The sequence below is a fragment of the Balaenoptera musculus genome, chromosome 5 (genome assembly GCF_009873245.2).
Source record: "Balaenoptera musculus isolate JJ_BM4_2016_0621 chromosome 5, mBalMus1.pri.v3, whole genome shotgun sequence".
NCBI classification, from domain to species: Eukaryota; Metazoa; Chordata; class Mammalia; order Artiodactyla; family Balaenopteridae; genus Balaenoptera; species Balaenoptera musculus.
This window is the reverse complement of record NC_045789.1, coordinates 114,949,083-114,972,374: the sequence shown is the minus strand read 5'-3', so window position 1 is coordinate 114,972,374 and position 23,292 is coordinate 114,949,083. Positions and strand designations below refer to the sequence as shown.

At 35.1% G+C, this 23,292-nt stretch overlaps 1 protein-coding gene across 2 annotated transcripts in view; it reads left to right on the top strand.

The window, feature by feature from the left end:
• LOC118895758 (bifunctional heparan sulfate N-deacetylase/N-sulfotransferase 4) overlaps nucleotides 1-23,292 on the top strand; it is a 235,915-nt gene that overhangs the window by 69,133 nt on the left and 143,490 nt on the right. The window lies entirely within an intron of this gene.

Sequence of the window (23,292 nt, the reverse complement as noted above, 5' to 3'; positions counted from 1 at the left end):
GAGGGATGTTTATTTGATCCTAGGCTGATCACCTTTCTGACAGGTACAGGGAGGGGACTAGGCTTGCTGCAGAAAGCAAATGCCTCCAGGTCTGAGATGCAACTTGGGAAACAGAGGTAAGAGATGAAGATTCAGCCCTGCCTGAGAATGCCTCTTGCATATTACTGTTATTTAAATGTGTCCTTATGGTGGAAGGTGTTCTTTGACACAACAATTTGGAGTTAGACATGAATAACAGCGTAGCATAGTAGAAAGATGAGGGAGCAGAAAACAAGGATCCCAATCTCTACTCTAAGGTGAACTTCCTCTAAGAATTTAAGAAATCTTATTATCATGGTTTTCTACTTCTCAGTACATGAAAAGTATACGCGCAAGGCAGCTTTTCATGATTTGTATCATTTATATCTCACATTAATTCTTCAAGGTAGGTCTTTTTATTTCTATTTTAAGGATGGGAAAACTCACTCATTTTAATGTTCAGAAAACTCACTCTGTCAGTGGACAACGCAAGTTTCTACTTTAAATCTTTACTGCATTATAATTTTAATGCATCAAAAAACCAATAAAAGTTTTTTTCACAGTAACAAAAGAGATTTTTTAAAAGATTATTTTTACAGAGAAATTATAAAAGGTATTTGTAAAACTCAAATGTACAATATACGAAACAAATAAAAACCAAGGCATTCAATTAAAATGAATGATTGGGAAGACAATTTTGGAGAATTCAAATAAAATTTACACAGAAATGCCAGGATCATTTAACATCATTTAGTCTCTGATCGTATATGGTAGCCAGAAGAAATGTATTGGACCACACAAAATAATGTCTACACATGTGTCTAATGTAGATGCTTATTCAAATTAACACTGTATTTCAAGGTCAGAATTTTAGCAGTGTAATGATAATAGTTATATAACAGAGATATCAAAATATTTTCATCTTTCATTACTCCTAAGTGAGAATAGCAGAGGTATCAGTTTATTGAAAATGAATCAGTAATATAAATTATTATGAATCTAATATCTTAATTCAAATTAAAATATATGTCAACATATCATTGTAAATGTTTCATGTACTGATTTGAGGTTCACAATTCCCTTAACAGTGATGAAATAGCTCTGGATTCATCTGATTATATCATTAACCAACAGTTCATAACCGTATAGCTTCCTGCCCAGTTTAGGGGAAATTAGAAAAAAATGAGAAATGCTTCTTTGAGATTCTCAGAGAGGAACTGTGTGAATTAGAGCAGACAGTTCAGCTCACATTTCAGTCTCTAAATTTATACTTCTTGTACCACTTCAGAGGTCTGTAATAGTTACAAATCAGAGAGAACTTCAGAGACTTCTTGAAGTGACCTATTCCAAGAAAAGCAGATAATTTATTCAGAGATTTTTCTGCTGCTGCTCAAAAGTCTATTGAGATTTTTATGGTTTTCTCCATTTAGCATGGCATTTTCTGGTTAGTTAATCATGAATACCTACTTACTTCCAGCTTGTTGATTAATTAACAGGAAAAATGAAAGCCATTCTTTTTTTTTTTTAACTCTAAGGGTTTATTTTTCACAGGATCAAAGTGTTCTTCAAGTTGCAATCTTACTCTTACAGTATCATCTGATTATCTAACCCAACAGGCTCAAATACCCAGATATATACAATGGGCCAGTAACGAAAGAAAACATGGTGAATATGATTCTCTACTCCTCTCAGCCAATAGACAGTGATTACAGCTCCACTGGAATGTCTTCACCCTGGGGCTGTGAAATGTGAGCACCTACCTCCTAGTAATTGATTTCCATCAGTTCCAAACACTGTCATCATTCATTCACTGCATATTTATTGAGCACTCTATGTTCCAGGTACTGTTTTAGCCCCATGGGATATATCAGGGTACAAAGACAGAAAGGTCTCCTACCCTTATTTGAGTGGCAGGGGGGCAGGGAAGTGACAGTTCACATATATAATAAATAAGTAATATGACATATTGAAGGAGTTAAGTCCTATGGCAAATAAAGAAAATGTAGAACAGGATAAGGAGTACTGAGTGAGGGTTGGAGGAGGCTGCATTATTAAATAGCTCAGTCAAGGTTGCTTTAGGGGGAGATTAGGTGGAAATCTTGAAAGAGGTCCCAGAATTAACTGCCAGTACTGCTTCAACAAACCAAGGACCCTGTTTTTCTGTGTGAAACCAAGAAAATCATTGTTAGCCAAGGAAGATCTATTCAAAATAAGTAATTACATGAAATGATGGAACATAACTCCCATTACATTTGAAATGCAAATTATACTGAATCTCTTATCAAGAGTTCCCTTCCAAGAAAAAGAGATGGGGTCACAGTTGTTTTGTTTTGTTTTTAAATAATAACTTCATCAGATTAATTTTATAAAAATATCTTCTATCACAAATTGAAAATAAATGTTCTAGAAGAGAGGAAGGAATTTACTAATACATGCAAAAGGGAATGAAGCTACAGCTAACACAGGGGCCCCCCACACATTGGACGATATCATATTGAAGACTGACAAAAAGAAAGGGGGTTTGAGGTAATGCCAAATAACTCCAGTATATATGTACATTTGATTTCGTGGAACTAATATAATCTCACACATTCTGGATCCTGCATGACCTCAGATGGATTCTTTGTTGTCATATAACAACAGCAACAATGATTTGTGTTTATTGAAGGCTTATTACCTACCACACGTTGTTCACATGTTGGAGCATTATATGTTACTTCAATTATTATTCCTCCCAACATGTCTACAAAGTATGTAACACCCTCGTTTTACAGGTGGGGGAGTTAAGAAACAGAAGGCATAAGTAAGGTAAGTGGTAGAGCTCGTTTTGAACCCATGCCTATGACTTCTGAGCTCTTAACCACAATGTGACCTTGACAAGCACTACTCCAATGTGGGCTAAATACAAGGCAATCCATTGGCGTTCGGGAAAAAGTGTTAGGACACTGATGGATATTCATCTAAAAGAAAGAGAGGTATTGACCTAAAATATTATTTTGTAGGGATGAACCCTGATGCCCCACTAGGCTGACTCTCAGGCAGCCTCCTTTCTCAGACCACCTCACAACATCCTTGGAGGAGAAAGGGAGTGACAGAGCGAGCAGGGTTGACAACAGTAACCTCCCTGCCTTCTTCAATTCCAGTCTATTACTACATATTGTACTTTATAAAACCATATAAAGGCACTTACAGGCACTTTTTATGCTCTAGTTTGATTAAGTTAACCCTCCCAGGTGAAGCAAGTAGTTTGAAAACTCTTCCTGGGAAGAGACCACTGATTAAACGTAATACCAGTAACTCGAGCACAAATGAACAGCAAGAAAATGGCACAGCTGACAGGACTCCCACTTCTTTAGTGCATGTTTTGTCAGTCAAGTCACATTACAGGTTTCAAACAAGGATCGCTAATCAGATCTGACTTGTTCAGTCACATTCCTTTCAGTTAAGACATTATAATTTTTGTTAGCACCAAAAAAATTATTATGCTGTTAACAAATATAATAAAACATTTAAAATTAATGTTCATTTCATTTACTCATTTCTATTTTGCACATTTTATAAAGTACATAAATGATTATGGGAGTACAAGTATATGATTTATAAAAATAAATATTCATGTATTAAGGAGATAATCTCAAAATGTTTACTGATAGTTTTGAGGCCACAGGTCCAGATCATCAAAACTATTACCATTACAAATGGGAATGAATTTTTATTATAAAATTAACATTAATTTACTTCTGCAATAACATACAAATTAATAGTAATTAAATGTCCATACTTACACCTTTTGAATGATGTCTCTAAATGTCTGAATGAATCTTACTGTTTCAAGCTTAGTTCTAACTCTGGGTTTTTCCTATCATTTTATAAATGGTTATATTTGGGACATAGGCATGCATTTATGGAAGAACATAGTATGTTTAATTCATCTTCAGGTCATTTTAACTCAATTAAAATATTTAATGTTAACACTTCATTGATGTCACCATCCATACCAGTTATTTTTCCTTTAACGTCCATATCATTCTATGAGTGGGCTCCCAATCTTCTCAGACACTCAGGCTCAAAGTTCTCTATTTCCTCTCTATTTCTTGGCATGTAACAAAACTAGCAAGTCCTGCGTTTTCTTCCTCTGCATGGCACTCCATTTGTCTCTTCCTTTGCATTCATGGCTACCACCACCAAAGCTCTTAAAGCCCAAGTAAATATTACTTTAATAACCTCTTTTTCGCTAGTTTCCCCTGTTATGTCCAAATCCCATCTAACAGCCATGACTGATCTGTCCACACTTGCCAGATTATTCTAATTTTAAAGATTAAAGTTTTTTGAAGAGGACTTATTTCCAATCCTCTTCAAAAAACCATCCTGAAGCGCACAGGTTCTCCCACCTGGCTCACAGAACTCTCTGCCTCACCTGTCTTATCCTGCACCCTTTGGCCTTCTCATTCTGTATTTTGCCTGCTGCCCAGTACAAGACAATAATGTCAGGCCTCTTTTGAACTTTCATAGCACTTTGCTGATAAAATACTTATGACATTTTTTCTGCTTTTTATTATAATTACTCAGGTACATGTTTTCCTTCACACTGATTACCCTTGAGGGTAGAGACCATGTTTCACACATTAAAAAAAAAATTCTTACCAACTTCTAGCATATTTGCAGGCTGATAAGTACTCAAAGTTAATATTTGATGAATAAAAGTACTCTAAAATAACGCAATATTTCCCTGGTTATTTATAATGGACTTTAACATATTTCAGGACCGTATAGGCCCTAATATTCTCTTTGTCATTGATCAGTGTATTTGAGAAAACATTAGCTAATATTGTACATGTGGAAGCTACTTAGACACATGTACAAAGAAGTGCAGGAAATTTGACAATATGTCATTTTATGGGAAATGTGGAAATAAAGTATACTCTCATAGCCAGATATTCAAACTGTGGGATGTCATTTAAAATAACCCAGTTCTCTCCAAAATCAGAGAATGGGGAAAAGAGAAATGCAATTTACAAAAAATATGATAGTAAATAATTCACCTTTGCATGCTCTCTCTCACCTTTCCCTGATTTTTTTTCTTCTTGTACACTAGGTCAAATATTACAGTTTCCTCAAAGATCTGGGTTTTTAAAAAAATTTTTTATTGGAGTATAGTTGATTTACAATGTTGTGTTAGTTTCAGGTGTAAAGCAAAGTGAATCAGTTATACATATATATATCCAGTCTTTTTTTTTAGATTCTTTTCCCATATAGGCCATTACAGAGTATTGAGTAGAGATTGCTGTGCTATACAGCAGGTTCTTATTAGTTATCTATTTTATATATAGTAGTGTGTATATGTCAATCCCAATCTCCCAATTTATCCACCCCCCCCTTATCCCCTGGTAACCATAAGTTTATTTTCTACATCTGTGACTATTTCTGTTTTGTATATAAGTTCATTTGCACCCTTTTTTTTTAGATTCCACATGTAAGCGATATCATATGATATTTGTCTTTCTGTATCTGACTGACTTCACTCAATATGACAATCTCTGGGTCCATCCATGTTGCTGCAAATGGCATTATCTTGTTATTTTTCATGGCTGAGTAATATTCCATTATATATATGTAGCACATCTTCTTTATCCATTCCTCTGGTGATGGACGTTTAGGTGGCTTCCATGTCCTGGCTATTGTATAGTGCTGCAATGAACACTGGGGTGCATATATCTTTTTGAATTATGGTTTTCTCTGGGTATATGCCCAGTAGTGGGTTTGCTGGGTCACATGGTAATTCTATTTTTAGTTTTTTAAGGAACCTCCATACTGTTCTCCATAGGGGCTGTCCCAATTTACATTCCCACCAACAGTGCAGGAGGGTTCCCTTTTCTCCACATCCTCTCCAGCATTTATTGTTTGTAGATTTTTTGATGATGGCCATTCTGACCAGTGTGTGGTGATACCTCATTGTAGTTTTGATTTGCATTTCTCTAATAATTAGTGATGTTGAACATCTTTTCATGTGCTTTTTGGCCATCTGTCAAAGATCTGTTTTAAACTCACTAACTTAATGAAACCTCCTCTGATCAACATTATACTGCTCTACTCTTTTCTTTAATTTGGATTCATTGAGCATTTACATCTAGTTGCTTCTGTTATACCATTCTTTTCATGCTGCCTTTTAAACAGCTTTATTTTGTTTTGTTTGTTCAACAGAAAATTACTTCTTTTAGATGTAGGGACAATTACTTTATATATTTTGGTTCCTGCTAAAACCATGGAACAGTTTCAAGTATATACTAAGTACTCCATCTGTACAAGTTTTATTGAATGGGAATAAGAATATGATTTTTAACAAATATAACACTATATCAAAAAAAGTCAGCACATTGTTTTTGAGACTTATACAAATGTATCTTAACAATTTGGCATCAATCTCTGAACCAAATACCAGGGTCAAATATGGCTTTCAAAATGAAACAGATAGAGGATAATACTTTTAACAATTTCCTGAAGATTTGCCAATAAACAGTGCCCCTAGAAAAGAAGATATGGAATGTAGTTGACCATTTATGAATCATGAATAAAAACAGAATTACTAATCTGCTCTTACATCTTGAATTGAGGTGGTACAACCAAAACCAGAGGAACAATGTGTTTATGGAAGTTCACTTTAAGGACAAGGATTTTAACTTTAAATAACTAGAGAACTTCTAGACAGAAGATAGACTTGATGCGTGCACAGGTTTCCAGGATTCATAACAAACCTGTATAGACAGTTGCCTCCCCATCACTTGGTTTTGAAAACAGAAGCTCAAATATAATTTTATAAATTATCTTAAATTTGTTTCTCTGTCAAAAGGAATGTAAAGTACACATAAATTATCCAGCAAAAACAGATCTAAAAGTCAGCAGAATAGGTGTCCACTGGAAGGCATCATCATAACAACTTGGAATTAATGCTGAGACAGAGCTACTTTCTGTGTCTTATTCTATGTCAGCCACCACCACATCTAAAACTAGTCTTCTTTAAAACAGAAACAATAACTTTAAGGTTAGAGGGCAAAAAAAACACCTAAGAAGTCTGCAGCCTATCCTATTCTTATCAGATAAGGAAAAATATGAAGCAATGCATTACTAATTCAGGTTATTGTCAAAATAAATGGGTCCTAAACCTTTCAGATTGGGTCCAATTTAGCAGTGGACCCAGATGAAATTCCTACATCCAAAACACCTCTAGATTCTTAGCATGGAAATAAGAGTAATGAGCAAAAAGATTTTTTAAAATCTCAACTAAATTTTTTAAACACTATAGATGCTTTGTTACTTGAGTCTCATTTCTTTATTTGAGATTCCAAGCACTTGCTGTATATAGCACAGCATGAAACTAAATTATGATTATATAACATAATTTAAATACTATTTCATTTATGTGAGTTTTAACTCCTTCCTTTGAAACATTAAATTCTGAAACTGAAGTGGCTATTTAAGTAAAATATACGTAGCTCAGCTAAACCAGTGACAGTTCAGCTAACCATCAGTAAGTAGATGATGGCACACATAGGACAGTAGCCAGAGGTCCCATAGGAATTATGAAGAACAAGAGATTTGGAAGCATAAGTTTCAGATTTCAGAGCCTGGTTGAGCCACACCACTTTTTAGATGAATTGTTAACCTCAGCTGTGAAATAAAGATAGCAACAATGCACAGAATTATTCTGAACATTAAGTGAAATACTATATGACAATATTTTGAAAAATTTAAAATGCTCAATAGACATTATTCATAGTATAGCAGTATGGTATAATCTTTTCTCAACTTAAAAAGAAAAAAAACTTTTGAAAGAAGTCCTCATTTGTAAAATTCTCTTCTTTTCCAAATCTTAATTTTCCCCTCTGCATATCTGGAAAAAGCCAAAGCAAGGAGACTGTCAAAGGGAAAACTGAGAGCCAATTTTATTGTCTCTCATAACTGGATATTTTGGGCTTTGTAGTTAATATATATATTATTTATTGGATAACTTCCAAGTGCACACAACTGACCACCTTTGATTTCATTTAAACACATTTAGACAAAACCATAAAATGGTGTTTAAATAAATATATACAGTAATTTCTTTATGATCAACAACTATATAGAATTGTATTCTCCTTAAAGACAAGGGATGTTTACTGTATTGTCACCTTCCCACATCATTTTACTCTAGTCCGTATCACAGTGCTACATACAAAAAGGTGGTCAATAAAAACTGATCTGCCTTTTTGTATTGAGTCATTTACCAAATAAATTTTATTTCAAGCATTATCCATGAAAGAAAAAATTGATAAGTGGGACTTCAGTAAAATTCAAAACTTCTGCTCTGCAAAAGACATTGTTAAAAGAATGGAAAGACAAGCCAGAGAAAATATTTGTAAAACATATATCTGATAAAGGACTTGCATCCAAATATATAAAGGACTCTAAAAACTCAATAATAAGAAAACAGACAAGCCAAATGAAAAGTGGGCAAAAGAACTGAACAGATACCTCACCAGAGAAGATAAACAGATGGCAAATAGTATATGAAAAGATGCTCAACAGCATATGTCATTAGGGAACTGCAAATTAAAACCGTGAGTTACCACTACCACACCTATCAGAATGGCCAAAGCCAGAGTACTGACATCACCAAATGCTGGGGAGGATGTAGAGCGGCAGGAACTTTCATTCATTGCAAAATGAACACAAAATGGTACAATGCGAAATGGTACAGTCACTTTGGAAGACAGTTGGGCAGTTCCTTACAAGACTAAACATACTCTTACCTTACCATCCAGCAATTGCACTCCTTGGTATTTATTCAAATGAGTTGAAACTTATGTCCACACAAAAACCTGCACCTGAATGCTTATAGCAACTTTATTCATAATTGCCCAAACTTGGAAGTAACCAGGATGTCCTTCAAAAAGTCAATGGATAAACAAAATATGTATATCCAGACAACGGAATCCAGCAATAAAAACAAATGAGCTGGGCTTCCCTGGTGGCGCAGTGGTTGAGAATCTGCCTACCAATGCAGGGGACACGAGTTCGAGCCCTGGTCTGGGAAGATCCCACATGCCGCAGAGCAACTGGGCCCGTGAGCCACAACTACTGAGCCTGCGCTTCTGGAGCCTGTGCTCCGCAACAAGAGAGGACGCGATAATGAGAGGCCCGCGCACCGCGATGAAGAGTGGCCCCCACTTGCCACAACTAGAGAAAGCCCTCGCACAGAAACGAAGACCCAACACAGCCATAAATAAATAAATAAATAAATAAAACCCAAAAGTTAAAAAAAAAAAAAAAATGAGCTATGAAGCCACAAAAAGACATGGAGCAGTCTTAAATGCACATTGCAAAGTGAGAGAAGCCAATCTGAAAAAGCTACATGCTGTATAATTGTATAATTTAATTGTATAATCATTCAAATAAATGATATCCTAGAAAGGGCAAAACTAGGGAGATAGTAAAAAGATCAGTGGTTGCCACGAGGAGAGGTAAGGGATGAATAAGTGAAGTGCAGGGGATTTTTAGGGAAGTGATACTCTTCTATGTGGAATTGTAATGGTGGATACATGAAATTCTACGTTTGTCGAAACCCATAGAATTTACAACACAAGGAAGGACCCCTAGTGTAAACTATAGACTTTAGTAAATAATAATGTTAATTCGTCAGTTGTAACAAATGGGGAATCTGGGAGGGGATACGGGGAAGAGGGAGTATATGGGAACTCTGTACTTTTGCTTATTTTTTCTGTAAACCTAGAACTGCTCTAAAAAAAAGTGTGAATCTCAGAACCAAGAGGAGCCTGAGGAGACATATACTTAAATGTAACGTGGTATCCTGAAGCAGAAACAGGATATTAAGGAAAAACTGAGAAAAATATGAATAAAGTATAGACTTAGTTAATAATAATATATCAGTATTAGCTCTTTAATAGTGATAAATGTACCACACTAACATAAGACGCCATGGGTGTTGGTATATAGGAACTGTCTGTACTATCGTTGCAATTTTTCTGTAAATCTAAAAAATTCTACAATAAAAAGTTTATTGAAGTAAAATATTTATGGTTCATATACTCTAATCCAGGAACAATGCTTAGAAACATAAAAAGGTATGTACTAGATTTCATGTATAAAGTTACTGAAGGCATATGTTTAAATTAAAAATATATTATCATTAAACATTTAGATATTAATTAAAAAGCAATGTACAAGATTGAAATCACCCGTGTGTGAATGTGTATGCTGTCAGAGCAAAATGAAAGTGTTTTGGGCTTTAATCTAACCACACTATTTGTTAAGTGCAAAGGCTCCATGTAATTGTTATGCTTGAATCTCTTGGTTTCATTCATATTAAAATTTACGTAAGTAGCAAGTTCATACTATCTGTTATGACAGGACTATATATTATTTAAATTCACCTTCCCCTGTGGTTAGAGGTCTGCATTGCCTGCAAATGCAAATAAGAACTGACATTCCCAGGAATTTCACAGTTTAGCAGCTAAGTTTCCTATGAATATACATATTCTTATATCTCATGCTAGGTCCACATATCTTATACATTATTAAAAATAGTTCCCCAAATATTGACTTGCTTTTGCTTCACATTCTGTGATAAAATATTTGATATTAGTTTTTCTGGCCTCAATTAATATAGCATGTTTTCTTTCCACCCCATAACTCATTCCTCATGCAAAAGATAAATCATGCTCCTGAAGCCCTATTGACCCAGGGGGCCCTTTTGGTTAGGAGTAAAGCCTCTTTAATTACTTTGGCTGACTTTCATTTTTTACAGTCTTAGGCACATTAGCCATCGTACTGTAGGGTTCTCATTTGTCTTAAATTTAGATGCACCTTGGTCTCTGGAGATTGATTGACCGTCTATATTCTTGAGAAACCACCACCTGCCCCAGTCTATACTAACTCTGCTTAGCTTAGAAATCTGAAAGAGCTATCTCTCAGCTTCTCCTAGGGTTTGATAACCTCTTCCCTTTCCTTCACCAGAGGTGTTTTGACCTTTAATTAAAAGGAAAATTTGTTGTCTTCCTTTCAGAAGACAGCAAATAATGAACTCATTAAAATGAGGTTAGTGTTCAGGCCTTAGAGCAATAAGAGTTGAAGTCTCATTAGCAGCTAACAATGCAGAACACAGCACATAAATAAACCTAATATTGGCACAGCAAAATGCCTCCGTGCATTAAATTTGAGCAGAATCAAATGTTTACCGTCAATGATGTCTAGGGCATGAAGTTTTAGTGCACTTAATAAAGGAAAGCAAGTTGCTTCCTATTAGCCATGAAATGTTACCACAGAAATTGCCCCAAAAAGTGTATTATGTAAATGTGGGATATGTTAGTAATTAACAAGGGTTTTGTAGAAAAATATCTGTCTTGCTTAGTAGATGCAGCAATTAGGAAGAATAAAGATGGCTCAAAAATCTCTAAAAGTAATTCTGGAGATTAATGTAAAATAATGCGGAATGTGAGAGTAAGATTTTTTAAGAGGCTTTATCTCATTCATGGCCCAAGGTGAGAGATATTTGCAATGTCAAACTAAAGAGTTAGTTAATAAAATGAAACATCCCTGTAGTTGATTAAATATATTCTAGGAAAGAGATTCCTTAAGAACTTATTTAAAAGAATTAACTACACTTCATTTATAGAAGTAAGAAGACTTTTGTTTCAACAAATTCTAACACTTAGTTAAGTTTTTTTTTATAATGCTAAATGAGCCATAATTAGTAAAATAAGAATTAAGTTTTATTGAGTTTTATTTCAACAGTTCAGAGAATGGAATGAAAGTGTAAATCCTATTTAATATCTGATGTCTATACCACAATATCTACATAAAATGATTGGTAATGATATGCTTTTCATTTTACATTGTTTCAGATACCTTAAATAAGGTTTGTTAAATATGTCTCAATATATTTCCTCTGCATTTACCCTGTATCTAATATTCTTAAATAAACAATCATTAGAGCAGTAGTTTTACTTGATAACTCATCCCAGCATTTTTTTCCCAAAATATTTGAAAAAGCTTGCTTTCACTCCACACTTTTTGAGCTCTCATGAAAACACAGACGGAAAAAAAAATTGTTTGGCCAAAAAATTTAATGGATTAGGAACACCTGCTTTTTGTAGATGAAGCCAACACACTAAATGATACTCTGGGGATGCTGAAGAGATACTTCACTCCCTGAGAATAGATGTGGCTGGTAATTTCCAAACAACTTTCATCTGATACACAAAATATGGGAACAAATGCAGTAGTCATCATGCACCCCATTCAAATCTCTCACAACCTGCATTCAATTCATCATTTGATATTTAGAGTCCTAGATGTCTACAAGCTATATCCCAAATCTGACCACTTTCCTCCTACATTACCACCAACTCCAAGACATTCATTCCTCAAATAGGGTAGTTCTTCCTTCTAAATGTTTCCCTCTTCCATACATGTCCTCCTTGACCCAGGTAATTCTTCATACAATGACCAGATTTCAAGGTGTGATGAACATGATATCTCTGCTTGATCAAAACTCCCCAATGGCTTCTTAGTACCGTCATCTTACTGCACCATATCTTTATTTGTTTATTGTCTGTCTCATCCACTGGAATATGAACTCCTAAAGAAAGGACTTCGTTTTGTTCAAAGCTGAATCTACTACGTAGAACAGCTGGAATATTAGCTACTCAAATATTTCCTGCATGAGTAAATACAATAACATATTTCACTTATTTGAGAATCCTTCTTAAAATTAAATTATAGCCAAATTCTGTATAAAAATATACCGTGAAAGGTGGATAAAGTCAGTCATAGAACTCTAAAGGATACCTTTTACATAGAAAATATTTTGAATGTTGCCTTCTTGTGTTGGAAAATGAGAGCTGTACAGAAAATGTTACCATTAATATATTTTTGGTTTTTTCGGTCTCCTTTATGAATATCTCACTAGTTTTCCTTCATTTACCAGAAAGCAGAGTTGGTAGAATAGTAGGTGTTTATCAGATGATGTCAAGACTGTTTTGTTAAGAACCTGAATCGTAATTAGGCTTTAAATAGAATTGAGCTTGAGGAGGCGATAGCAACATCTCACAGGAGCTTTTTATTTTCAAAAGTCTTAAATTTTGTCAGAGGGAGGGAGAGACTTGCTGAAAGATAATTTGTCTACAACATACAGGAAAAATCCACCTTAAAGTATCTATACTATGAATGGTAATATACTTTGGTTATGGTTTCTATATCCAAATCTATATAGATAATGACATGTATATTTCATATTGATTTTTTTTAAAACTACAAATAGATGCATCTTTTCCTTGCTGGCAGTATAATGAGAAGATTCTACTACATATGAACTTAAACAGTAAAGAAGATTTAATGCCCCAAATATATATAATTTGACACATGATTTGATATTTAGCCTTTGGAAACGATTTTTGTGATATGCATTTAAAATATATGCATCTGAATGTGCATTTGCAAAATATTAAACTATATAGCATACGAAAAATTTTCTGACGTTTATAGAATTGATCATGAAATTTTTAACTAACCCAGATTTATTCAAAATGGTAAAATAACATGAAAATAAGACACAGAAATGTTTCTATACAGAGACTATTTACTTATTTACACAGAGACTATTTACTTATTTACATAATTTTTAAAGGGGCACAGTATATTAGCAAGACCTAGGAGACAGCTTCGAAGATACCAGTGGTTTGGTAAATGCTTATTGGAGTACAGTTCCTCATGGAGATAAAGTTTTTGGTATTTACTTAAAGTCTATTTGGTTACTACAGGTAGATGTGTTTATTTACAAATAAATTTTTCTCATTTCGCCTGTTAAATAAACTAAATACTGAATTTATGCTATTACAATGACTATATGAAAAATTCTAATGACCATTGCAGTTTCAATTCTATTATCAGTAATAACCTTTTTTTTGAATTGTATTACTGGATGCTTTTATTTTATTTTATTTTATTTTATTTTTTATTTTTCGGTGTGTTAGTTTCTGCTTTATAACAAAGTGAATCAGTTATACATATACATATGTTCCCATATCTCTTCCCTCTTGAGTCTCCCTCCCTCCCACCCTCCCTATCCCACCCCTCTAGGTGGTCACAAAGCACCGAGCTGATCTCCCTGTGCTCTGCGGCTGCTTCCCACTAGCTATCTATTTTACATTTGGTAGTGTATATATGCCCATGCCACTCTCTCACTTTGTCACAGCTTACCCTTCCCCCTCCCCATATCCTGCACTGTTGGCGGGAATGTAAATTGATACAGCCACTATGGAGAACAGTATGGAGGTTCCTTAAAAAACTAAAAATAGAACTACCATACGACCCAGCAATCCCACTACTGGGAATATACCCTGAGAAAACCATAATTCAAAAGGGGTCATGTACCAAAATGTTCATTGCAGCTCTATTTACAATAGCCAGGACATGGAAGCAACTTACCTGTCCATCAACAGATGAATGGATAAAGAAGATGTGGCACATATATACAATGGAATATTACTCAGCCATAAAAAGAAACGAAATTGAGTTATTTGTAGTGAGGTGGATGGACCTAGAGTCTGTCATACAGAGTGAAGTAAGTCAGAAAGAGAAAAACAAATACCATATGCTAACACATATATATGGAATCTAAGTAATAACCTTTTTTGTTTGTTTTCTAAGCCATCAAGGGAATGTTCTTGATTTTTTTAATTTGACGCTCCTATCCTTTTATGCAAATATGTCAATATTCTGAAGTAATGATCCTTTTTAAAAGTCTAAACAATTAAGTTATCATGTACCACCTTAATAGAGTACACCCTGATGATAAATAATAAATTTGCTAATAGATGCAGTCTGTTTAATCATCTATTAGCCCAATTATGTATTTAAAAATAGATATCCTTATTCAGAAAGAAGAAAAATATATTCACTGTGGGACATAAAACACACACATATATTTATATAGATATAGCTATAGATATATAGATATACAGATATCAGCATGCCACCTATCCTACATGTATTATGCAATTTTTCAATATCCAATAAAGTCAATGATTTATCTTTGTTCAAATCACTTACAGCATATCAATCAGTTGAATCATTACTGCACACAGCTATTTTCACCATTATCAACTTGCTCTGCCCCAGTGGTAACTTCAGATTGATAAGATTCACTCTATTAATGTAGCAAATAAAAGTAAGGCAAAGCTTTGGTTCCTTTAAAATTAATAAGAGAAAGATAGTAGTAAAGTTAAAACATATGATTTGTAATTTTCAAGTATAATCTTAATGAAATAACTCTAGTGAAAGGAAAAGTTTGGCCACTGCAAAGATCATATGGATTTTAACCTGAAATTTATTTATACTTTGAGTAGAGAGAAATTGTGAGTGAAATCACAGAGAAGACAGGAAGAGACTATACCTTACTAAGAAGAAGTGGATAAAAACCTGCAGACATCCCTTGATACTCTCAATAATGTATCCCTTGCCCCTGTGGGACAGGAATGATGGAAATTGACAAGAAAGTAAATTTTTTTCTTTTTAATCTTGAATGAAATGGCTGTAGAGATACTGAAATTAAAATGCTGAATACCTACCATCCTCAGAACTCCCTTTCTGTGGTTCCAGGACATTTTTAGGAGAATTATTATAGAACCGACATATCTGCCAAAGCTATGGCAGGAATCTCTGAAGCCTGTCTCCAATATCCTAAAAATCTGTCACAGAGTTCAGGTGTTTCTAGGGTGCATCCATGAAAGAACGGGGAGTTGTATAAAACTGAGAATAGAGTGTACACCTTCTGTGCTCAAGAAATATTTTGGAATTGTTACAACACAATATTTAATGAAAGAATGATAGCTAATAAGCAAAAGAATGAAAGATGATAGCTAATAAGCTGATACCTCGACATTTTGAAGAGATTTCTGACTGTATGTGAGCAGAGGGTATTTCTAGAGATGAAATTAGGAAGGTCAGTTACAACACCAGCCTACAACTACTGAATATCTGTGTTGTGCCAGGAACTGTTGTAAGAGGCCCTAGACTTGTACTGAGTGACCAGAGGATGGAGAATGAGACATGGAGATTGTGAACAGAGGCAGAGCACGATTCGTAAGGAAGGATGCCAGTATCTGACCTTGATTAAGGAGACAGCTGCTGGAGAGGCCTACATTTTTTAAGGCCTAAAAAATAAAATGAGAATTTTTTTTTTTGGATCATGAAGTAAAGCGTAATTTAGGTAATGAAAACAACTTAATAGTTGTTTTTAATAAGTTTTCAACAAGAATAAGATGCTCCAAGAAGTAACATCATGTTTATCAAAAGGGTAATTATTTCTAAGTGTATTTCCACAATTTCATAATACTAAGAAACTGATTTTGATCTGAAGCTCTTGTGGGATGACAAATCCTGGAATAATGGAAAAGTCCTCTTTTTCTACAGATCACATGCAGAGAGTTAATGTGATTATATAACTGAATACATATGCAGAACCACATTTCATGTAAAATTACAGCTATTATATTTTGCAATTTGCATTGGATACTAAATAGGAAACTGTATTTGATCAAGGATATCATGACCCCAGGAAATACCTCTACCTCCAAGGTATTAGCCATCCACTTAATGTTTTCTTCCTAAGACTGTATCTTAAAATTAGGCAGGTAGGAGTGTGTGTTCCTGGCAAATAGTTTGGGGAAAAAGCTGAGAGAAATCAAGTACAAAATTTTTTCTACTAAAGACTTTAGCATGTAAAGGTGAATTGAGAACCGCCCAAGAGGGATATACTACAGAGTGTTTCCCAAACATTTTGAACATGGAATTATTTTTTCATGGAACTGTTAAATTTTACAGACCTAGTGACCCATGGATCACCGTTTGGAAATCTGTAACCAGGAACTCTTGTTTCACTGCTTATCATCTCTTACATAATAAAATCATCCATGATGACTCATTGTCGAAGGCAGCCCAAGCTTCCACACTTCAGAGACTCCAAGCTAGCTCCAAAGGTGATTCTGTGTCTGCTTTGGTACTTCCACAGCAGGACAAAGCATTTCTATCAAGTAGGCTCTCCAACACAGAAGTCAGGATTATGCAGGGTGACTCAGGTTACATTTTAAAGTTTCAACCTAACACAGAGAGAATTTGAGCCCAGTTCAGTGCAGATTCTTACTTAGAATCTCTGGAAATATTTCGAGTTAAAAAGACTTTGCTCCCATCCTTACTTAATAAAGGTCTGACATTATTATTTTGTTGTGCATGTGTATGTTCCTCTCAGCTCTCTGATTCCTGATGATTCCTGAAGGCATCTTTCAGTCACTGGGCTTACAATGACCAGTTTCATTCCACATCCCCGAAGAAGTCCTCATGTAAGATAGTTCTGTCTCACTATTACTTTATCATTTACTTAAACATTTGGGCCTAGGGAAAATAAGACAGTTATTCTTGCCATTACTTTATAAAATCCTTTTAAGGAAATAATCATGCTACATGAACCATGAATTCTAAAGTTACATTATATTTATCTTTTTACAACTCAAAAATTCTTGCAGGCCATGATGGAGACTTGGAAGCAAAGCTTACAGAAAAAGTAAATTAAATAATACAATTGAAGACGAGACTTAGAAGAACTAACTTATAAAGGAAAAGCCAGTGGTTCAAGTAGTACTATCTGAAGGATCATACGAGCTCATATTTGATTCAAATTTATGTATTTGATTCAAAATTCCAATCGATTAGGTAGAACATGAAAAACATGGAAACAGAGGTACAGAGAGAAGGGCATACTCACGGTTTGTGGTGACCTCTATGGGCTGAACTTGAGAATATAGTTGAAGAGAAACTGGGGCTCTTAAGAACTGGGCAGTAATTCACTACCTTTATGGAATTTTTCTGATCCCAGGGAGAGAACCAGTGCCAATCAGAAAGCAGAAGCAGAAATTCATCTCTCATGCTTTCAGAATGGACTGAAGTCAGTGGCTTACAATTCTGTGGACACAGAGATGCCAATGACATTCCCCCGTAACACAGTTTAGGGCACAAGACAAATCCATCCATAGCCACTGGGAAGGGAGTCAAAGACACATGGAGTGCTTTGCTGATACAATCAAAATTTACAACACTGTAAATGCACTTCAAGTTTAATGATTTATATAACCTTCATTGTGTTCTTTGATAATCAAGCAGAAAATGCAGACTCTTCACATATGTGACATGAATTAATATTATTTTACAAGGTCAAACTAATTTTCAATTTTTTTCTTCTCTTTGCCTGTATCTTTAATCAGTATCAATGTTTAACCGTCCGGTATCCAAAAAGCACTCCCTGTACTATGAGACCACTCCCCTTACTAATATATACACTCCTTGTGCAGTTAGCTCTAATCATGGGTACCAATGTTTGAAAACAATGACGATGTGAGACTTTAAACTCTGTTTTTCCTGTTAGGGGTGATGTAGAGGTTTCAACAACGTAGCCATCCTGCTGTGGGGAAGAAATGTTTAGTGTAGCCATGGAGGTGTTGATTTTCCCTCAAAACCTATCTCAACTCTTCCCTCACTTCATCGAATGTCAGAAATCTGAATCATTGATGAAATCACTCAGCTTTGCTTCCCACGTCGGCCCATCAATAATTACACTATTTACTTCTTTCCATTCCCAGTACCACCAGTAGAAGCCATGCCTTTATTTTCTCTTACTGGAACTACTGCAAAATCCTCCTAAATGATTTCCCCCATTTCTTACAAGTTTTCCTACAATTCCTTATCAGCAAGTAGCCAGAGAAATCAATTTAAAATGTAAATCATGTCCTATGTGAGGTGAGGTAGAGGGTGGTGTATTAAAAAGGTGCCAGGGTCCTTCCTGCCATGGAGCCCTGTTTTCACTGGCCCCCTTGCCTGGAGCACACTCTCTGGAGTCCCTGTTTTAGACATAGCTGGCCTCTCATCTCTCTCTCAACTAAACTGCCACTTTTTCAGAAAGACCTTCATACAACTCATTGCCTATCCTGTTAAAATGTAGGTACTCTGTGTTAGTTTCAATATTTGCATATACTATAATGATTTTTACATTAATAATAATTTCAATTAAATAATTATTTGGGGCTTCCCTGGTTGCGCAGTGGTTGGAAATCTGCCTGCTAATGCAGGGGACACGGGTTCGAGCCCTGGTCTGGGAGGATCCCACATGCCGCGGAGCAACTGGGCCCGTGAGCCACAACTACTGAGCCTGCGCGTCTGGAGCCTGTGCTCCGCAACAAGAGAGGCCGCGAATAGTGAGAGACCCGCGCACCCCGATGAAGAGTGGCCCCCGCTTGCCGCAACTAGAGAAAGCCCTCGCACGAAACGAAGACCCAACACAGCCAAAAATAAATTAAATAAATAAATAAAGTAGCTATTAATTAAAAAAAAAAAAAAACCCAAGCTAAGATTCTCTCTTTAAAAAAAAAATAATAAAAGTAATAATTATTTGATTGATTTGCCATGTGTGTCATCTGCATGTCTAAAAAGAATGTAAGCTCCATGAAAACAACAAATATAGTGGTTTTGTCTGGCAGACACTTTCTATCTCCATAACCTTAGGTAGCTTATTTAGGCTCTCTGTGATTTATTTTCCCCACTTGTAAAATAGGGTTAATAAAGGGATCATGGAGAGATTTTTTTTTTATAAATTTATTTATTTTATTTATTTATTTTTGGCTGTGTTGGGTCTTCGTTGCTGCACATGGGCTTTCTCTAATTGCGGCGAGCGGGGGCTACTCTTCGCTGTGGTGTGCGGGCTTCTCACTGCGGTGGCTTCTCTTGTTGCGGAGCACGGGCTCTAGGCACGCGGGCTTCAGTAGTCGCAGCATGCGGGCTCAGTAGTTGTGGCTCGTGGGCTCTAGAGCACAGGCTCAGAAGTTGTGGTGCACGGGCTTAGTTGCTCCCCAGCATGTGGGATCTTCCCAGACCAGGGCTCGAACCCGTGTCCCCTGCGTTGGCAGGCAGATTCTCAACCACTGCTCCACCAGGGAAGCCCAAGGGATCATGGAGAGATTTAAAGAGATAATTCAAGTTGAGTACTTCTCATAGTACTCATAGTACCTAGCAGTACCTAACACAATTATGTTAGATATTATTGTTACCATCCTCTACTGTGTCCTTAGTACCTAGAAGAATGCCTAAAACAAGAAGCAGGGGTTCAGTCAATACTATTTGAATGGATAAATGAATGAAGGAGGTAGAGAGCCCAGAGAGTTCCAGATTCCTTGCTTCCTGGAGACTTAAGTGAGAGAAGATAGATAGCAGTGGAACACTTAGGTGATGGGCAGAAAGCGAGAGGATAATTGCTCTGAAACACTATGGTGTTTTTCTACCTGGCAAGTTGTTCTTCAAATTGAATGTGATTTCATCAGAGGGACCCCCCCAAGCCCCAAACCTTTCTCCCCACAAAAGATATCAGAAGTATACATTCATTCTTTCTTAATTAAGTCACCCATTCCACAATCATAGCTAAACTGGTCCATGTGAAATTCTTTAGAAGACTCAGCATGTTAGTGTAATAAGCTTTTGTCAATTTATAAATTATATCAAACAATTTCCTCTTTGAACAGCAGTAAGATTTTATCAAAAAAAAAGGAAGAGAGTAGATTTCTGAAGGAATGGAGATTTCTTCTAAAGTGAAAGAGATGAACAAGAAGGGAGGCAGAAACTATCAAAGGCAAACTTCAAAAGCTTCATACTTTCACCCTGGGTCAGCCCTATTCATTTTCATCTGTACATTGACAAATAGTCTCTGCACAAAAGTTCATGAAATTCCGAGTCTGTTTCAAACTGGGTGGCCATACAGATTTACTGTAGAGAGACCTGAGGTTAAAGTCGGACCAAATGTTAAGGCAAACATGCTCAATTTTGGCCCTCTTGTTGTGTTATCTGGGTGGGCCATTTAAACTTTCCATGAAGCAATTTTTTTCCACCTGGAAAATAAGCATAGATGTAACCTTTTCTGATTCCCACATCAAGATCTTGTAAGTAAGATAAAAAGATAAGTAAGATCTTGTAAATAAAATAACATTTTTATTGAGTTATTGAATGTAATAAAAAACTTTCCAAGGCAGACAAACAAAAACTATCACCGTTTGGTATTTGATTTGAAATTCTGAAAACGTAAGCCTATACCAAAGTATGTATACAGTCATGACTTATTAATTATGTACACGTAGAGAAAGTGTTAACCTGATGATAAACAATCTGAATATCAGAATGGGTTAAGACATATGCAATATACCTTGAAATTAAATATGAATAGTGCACTAACAATATTTCCTGAAGTTCCTTGATGGCTATAATCTCCAGTTTGAAACTATAAGAATCACTGTTAGGGGAAGGGGTGAGATGTGACAGGGTGAGAGAGTGTCATGGACATATATACACTACCAAATGTAAAATAGATAGCTAGTGGGAAGCAGCCGCATAGCACAGGGAGATCAGCTCTGTGCTTTGTGACCACCTAGAGGGGTGGGATAGGGAGGGTGGGAGGGAGGGAGATGCAAGAGGGAAGAGATATGGGAACATATGTATATGTATAACTGATTCACTTTGTTTTAAAGCAGAAACTAACACACCATTGTAAAGCAATTATACTTCAATAAAGATGTTAAAAAAAAAAAAAGAATCACTGTTAAAAACACAGATTCCTAGGCTCCATCTTATACTGTAACTCAGAATACCCAGAAAATGGGCCTGGGAAAAGCATCCTGGTGGTTCATTTCTTATGAGGAAACTGGAAACAATTGCTTGACCCTTCTTAAGAACCAACTGGGGTCTATAATGAAATACACATACTTGGGCCCCATCATAGACAGATTAAATCAATAACTCTTCAAGTGGGTCCCCAGAATTGACAATTTTAGCAGCCTCCTCTAGAAAATGTTATGTCTGGTAAAGTTTGAAAACCATTGTTCTCTTTAACATTTTGCAGTAGGGCAGAGTTGGACTTGCTTTATTAAATACTGAGGAATTTATTATAAGAACATTAAGTGAATGCAAGTAATGTTTGTTAAAATAATGACTTTTTGCTTCTGCTTAAATAAGTTATATATTTATTCTCTTTGATACCCAATCAAATAACTTAGTGAGCCTTTCATAAATAATGCAAGGGAAAACTTCAAAGCCATTTATATATATTTTTATGACTTATAAACTATTAAAGAAAATAACTAAGGTTTATTATCCAAACACTGTATATATTTTATTTTACATATATTTTCAAAAGATAGTCAAATTTCCCCACAAAATATTCAGATAAAAATAGTATATATACAGCTGTATACTATTTCCTATGCTTTACTATTTGATTTTTATCTCAAATTGAGACATTATTTCTAGTCCATTAACAAATTTTTCCAAAAGAAGGTTTCTATGGTTTTATTATATTTTATTTATTCATAATTTTATATTTGTATTTTTCCTGTCTGATAGTTCCTCTGGCATTATTTCAATCCTTTATTTTTTTCTATATTTCTTCATTAATTTTTATGGTTTAACATGTTTTTCTTTTACATTTATTTCTGAGTTTTATTTTTTAAAATTATATCCATTTTATACATATTTATTTGTGTCTCTCTTTTTCTTATCATTGAAAGACATGGAACCTTTCTTTCTTTGAATTTTGAAACTCAAAGAACATTCAGTTACAATGAAGTAGGAAAGCTTGAATCCTTTAGAATTTGCTTCTTTTTATCCATTTGTTTTGTTTTTACTTACAGAAATTGTCATTTTACTCCCACATTAATCAAGATTACATGTTGGGAGGCTGTGACTAGACAACTCTACTTCTTTTAACAATGGAAAGGTCTGTCAAATTCTTCATATAGCTAATTAGCGCCAGTGGAAGAAAATCCATATGCCCTCGCCTCTGTGAGCTTGTCTTACTAGGCGACTTACAATAGAAGATTATAAAACATCCATATTATGAATGTGCTTGTGAAATGCAAGATCCTATCTATATCATTTAATGGTATGGTCCATGAGCCATTTTTATCATGTTACCATCAGAAAAATGTTAGGTATAAAAATAAATGAAACTAATTCAATTGACAGCTGTGCATTAATATATGCTCCTATCACATTTTAAATGCCTTCCACATATATGAAACTATATTTAGCAACATGGCATGTGTAAAAATGAGTAAGGTTTGATCAACCTTCAGGTACTTTTAGACTAAAAGGAGAAATAAAATACAAAGTTATATAGTAAAGTGGAAAATG